Raw genomic sequence first — 4,651 nt, 5'->3', positions numbered from 1 at the left:
GACCCTCAGCAATTTAGAAAGATCCTGTTTCAAAGTGAAAAAATAAATAAAAATAAAAAGGACAGGGGATGTAGCTCAGTGATAAACTGCCCTTGGCTTCAATCCCCAATAAACCTTCCCCATCCCACCAATACGAACAATGCCACTTATAATGTGCTGTAACGTGCTGTGCCCTCAGAAACTCAGTGGAATACAAGTGAAATTTGTGTGCTCAAGGAAACTAGTCTAACTTAAAATCCCACAGTGTGATATATTTCATACAAAGATATTTACCAATCGACGTACAGAGAAGGGAGTGATTAACTCCTCCTGAGAAGTGTCAGAGAAGTTTTGAAGTGGATCAAAAAGGGAAACAGGGATCCAAAAGTCAATGTGTATACTTTTAACTTTTTTCTTTTTTAAGCAAACATGTAGGAATATCTCTATGCCAAGCTAGTCTGAAGCATTGGAGCTACAGGTGAGTGAGGTCCCTGATATCAAGAAGTCTTCGGACTAGAAAAGGAGTTTCCAAATATACCCTAATAATGGCAATACAATGCCATGGAAAGAGTTATAGAACAAACTGCCAAAGGGGAATGGCAGAAAAGTATTTAAGAGATCATTTCTCACTAGGTGTAGTAGGCAGAATTCTAAGATAGCCCCCAAGATTCCTGGCACCTGGTGTACATCTAAATAATCACTGAGCCATGACTGTGATGGATTTTACTTCTGTGATTAGGTTAACCTTAAGCTGACCTTAAAGCAGTGAGATTATTTGAGTGATCCTGACTTACTTGTCTTTTCAAAGCTCAGAGTAACTTCTGATTGGTTGAAGAAGGGAAGTCAGAGTGTTCCAAAAGATGGAATGGGTTCAATATGAGAGAGGTTCTCTGTTGGCGAGCTAAAGGGGACCTCCTGGCAAAGACCTGAGAGTGGTCCCCAAATAGGCGGTGAATAAGAAAATGAGGATCTCAGTCCTATGACCACAACTTGGAATTCTGTCAACAACTTGTAGACCTTCCCCCTCGAGCCTCCAGACATCTTGAGTTCAGCCTTATGACACTGAGCAGAGAACCCAGCCACATGACACCAGGGTTCTAAACTCCAGAACTGTGAACTAGTCACCTGCTAAGTTTGTTTTAATTTGTTACACAGCAATAGAGACTAACATAAACACTAATAACACCGCATTCTCCTAGCTGTTAACGTATTTGCTTCCTCAACTGTGAGTTCCTTGGATTCAAGTTGATCTAATTGTTCTGTAACCCAGATGCTAATTAAAATTCTATGGAATGAAAGTTGAAATGAGACACAGGAATGCAGTTCAAGATTCTGTCCATTTTCTTTCCCCAATTGTGGGTAGACTGACACTGAGACCAAAACCTGGACTGAGGGAGGAGGCTCCCCTCCAGTCAATTGCACCAAGGCCAGTCCAGAGACAAAGCAGGGAGCCCAGCCTTGCCTGCCCAACCCTGGCTGAGGCAGATTTCCCTCCCAAGAGTATTGCTCACAGAGGATCATCACCCACCCCTGGAGTGACCAGAAAACTGCCATGTTCTAAATGATATCCATACCCACTCCACACTCAGCACAGTGGAGGTCTCAGGATTTAGATTTCATTTAAGTATAAGCTGTGTGTGAAAGTCAAATTTACATAGTTTTTGAGCAGCCACAGTGGAAGTCTTTGAACCTCATTTATTCATTTCTTGTTTTTAATATGAAACAAAAAAAAAAAAAAAAAGGGTAACTCAAAGACCACAGTTACTTACAAATAGTTAAAATCCCCTGTGGACTCCTCCCTGATGACATCCCCACTCCCAAATCCCCAAAGAGAGGCACTACCTAAATTTGGTGTTTTTTGTTTCATGCATTTCATTATATTTTTATTACATGTATGTGTGTCCCTCATCAAAACTGGCAGTTTTATTTTAAAACTTTGAAGTGGCATCACACTGTGCATCCTTTGGTTGTTGTTCAGTACTGTTTCTAAGATATTTCCGTCTTATTACCTATAGCTCAAGATCGAGGGTTGGCAAAACTTTCTGTAAAGGGCCAGCTAGTGAATATTTTAGGTTTTGTGAGTCATAAGGTCCTCTGTGGCACAAAGACAGCCATAGCAAGCTGAATTACAATAAAACTTTGCCATATAGTTTTCCTACTCCAAGAAATATTACTCCTTTTTTGTTTCTTTTTTTTTTCAACCATTTAAAAATGTCAAAATCAATCTTAACTCCTAGACCAAATGCAAATAGAAGAGGGGACAGATTTGGCCCAAGGACCATTGTTTGTCAATCTTGCTCCAAAACATTCATTGTTCTTGCTTTAGTGTGCTTCTATATGTTCATTCATTTAAAAAATGTTACTAAGCATCTCCTCAGAACTGTTGCAAATCAGACCTTGATCCTGCTTGTAAGACACTTATTGTATATGTGGGAAAGATAAGATACTTTACTCAGTAATGAGACTGAGAATAATGAAGGCTCTATGAGAGGTTTATAATGACTTGCCATGAAAAGCTAATGGGAGTGGAGGAAGGAGAACTTGTTTCATTTTGACACACTTGAGAAAATAGGCTCTAGAGCTGAGCTACCTGGGTTCTTCTGTGGCTCCACCATTTACTGGATGTGTGACCTTGGATAAGTTACTTCACCTTTCTGCGCCTTGATTTTCCTATCTGTAAAATACAGATCATCACTGTTGCGGTTTGGATATGAAGCATTCCCAAAGGCTTATGTGTTGAAGGTTTTTCCTCAATGTAGCAATGTTCAGACATTGCTTTTGGGAAGCAATTGTATCATGAAGGCTCTGATCTCATCAGTGGATTAATCCATTGAGGGAGTCACAGCTAAGTGGACTATTGGGAGGTGGTAGAAACTGTAGGAGGTGGAACTTGTTGAAGGAGGAGGTCCTTTGGGGAGTGCTGTTGGGGATTAAATCTTACCCCAGCCCCTTCTGCTCACTCTCTTTGCTTCCCCACCACCTTGAGATAAGCAGCTTTGTTCCGCTACACCCCTCCCCCATGATGTCCTGCCTCACCTCAGGCCCAAAGCAATGGAGCCAGATGACCATGGACTGAAACTTTTGAAACCTATGAGCCAAAATAAATCTTTCCCCTTCTAGGTTGTTTTGCTCAGGTATTTGTCATGGTGACAAAAACTGACTAACACAATGCTACTTACTATATTCATTTGTTGTGAAAAATGTCAAAAGAATTAGTTAAGATGGTACTTGTAAAGCACCTGGAAGAGTGCCTGGTTCATAGCAAGCATTATCTGAGTGCTTGGACTCTTCAAGTTGGAGGATCGTGGAAGAGAGTACAAAATCAGAGTTTTAAAAGATGATTTGGACTCAGATACATGGAAATGGAGAGGAAGGCATTCTAAAAAAGTTAGAATAGTGTATGGGAGAGCGTAGAGAAGAAAAGTACAAATTAGAATACAAGAGAATCAAAAGGGAAATAAAGGAAGATAATGAGAAGTGCATTTAAGAAGGAGGGTTGTGATCAGATCACGGAGAGCCTTGACTTTGTCCTGCAGCTACCAAGGACTTATTTTTATGAACTGGGAAGACACTATGCTTCCAGAGTCTGGCAGCTGTGGGAGGCAAGTTTGGGGGATGAGAGTCCAGAGTTAGGTTACAGTTCCCACAATCCGGGGAATGGGACCTTCCCCAGGGCAGAGGCAGTGTGCTTTGGAAATTCACTGCATGTGGGAGACATTTTAAAAACCACTATCCCAGTCCTTACAACTCAGTGACTGGGATTATAATGAAGCCATTATGTGAAATGGGGAACACGGAAAAAGAAGCTTTAGGGGAGTCATGATTTTGCTTTTCGACCTGTGAAGTTTGAGGGCTCCAAGTGGAACTGTCTAACAGAAGTGGAGCTGAGGACAAAAAAAAAAAAGGTCTGGGCAGAGAGCTGATGACACAGTCCTAAAGGCTTTGAGTTAATCCTTTTAGCAACTCTAAATATGAGCTTCTCATCTTAAAGGGGAAGGAAGAGAACCAGAGATGTTAAGAGCAACTCTCCACAGCAGGCTTTCTCGGTGTTCCATCCCAGGACAGTCCCTCACACACCCCTGTGAAGAGGCTATTTGATACAATTCTGGTAAACCTGGATTTTCTGCCTTCTTGGTTTTAGCAGATTAGAAGCTGGCATAAACCGGACAGGCATAATGACAGTAAGAGAAGTAACAGCTGGCTACCAGAATCTTGAAAGCTTCTCATGATACAGTATTTACATGTTCTTCACTCATTAACAGCCCAGGGGATTTCCTGATAATAAAACTTGGTACTGATTTGTGTTCATAATGAATTGAAAAAATATTAAATTTCTTTTCTGTATGCTTAAATTAGAAAGCCAATGAAGTTTTAAGTATATTTTTACAAGATATTCATCTGATATGAATATTCTGGGGGAACATATCTTAAAAAAAAAAGATTCCCAGACAGCAGACACTGATACAATTGTTTCCTTCTCACTTACCTGAAGAGCCCTAGAAGAATGTAAAGGATATTTTGGGCTGTGCAGCCTTGAGGACCCTCTGCCAGGGTTCCCATGCCCACCTATGCTGTCATAGGTAACCGCTTGCTTTCCTTTCATCTGCCTGGATGACTTGATTATTTCTAAGAAAGTGGGCAATAAGGGGAGGTCACAGTGATCTGGGTCAAA

This window comes from Sciurus vulgaris, assembly GCF_902686455.1.
Source record: "Sciurus vulgaris genome assembly, chromosome: 1".
Lineage (NCBI taxonomy): Eukaryota > Metazoa > Chordata > Mammalia > Rodentia > Sciuridae > Sciurus > Sciurus vulgaris.
This window is presented reverse-complemented; position numbering follows the sequence as displayed.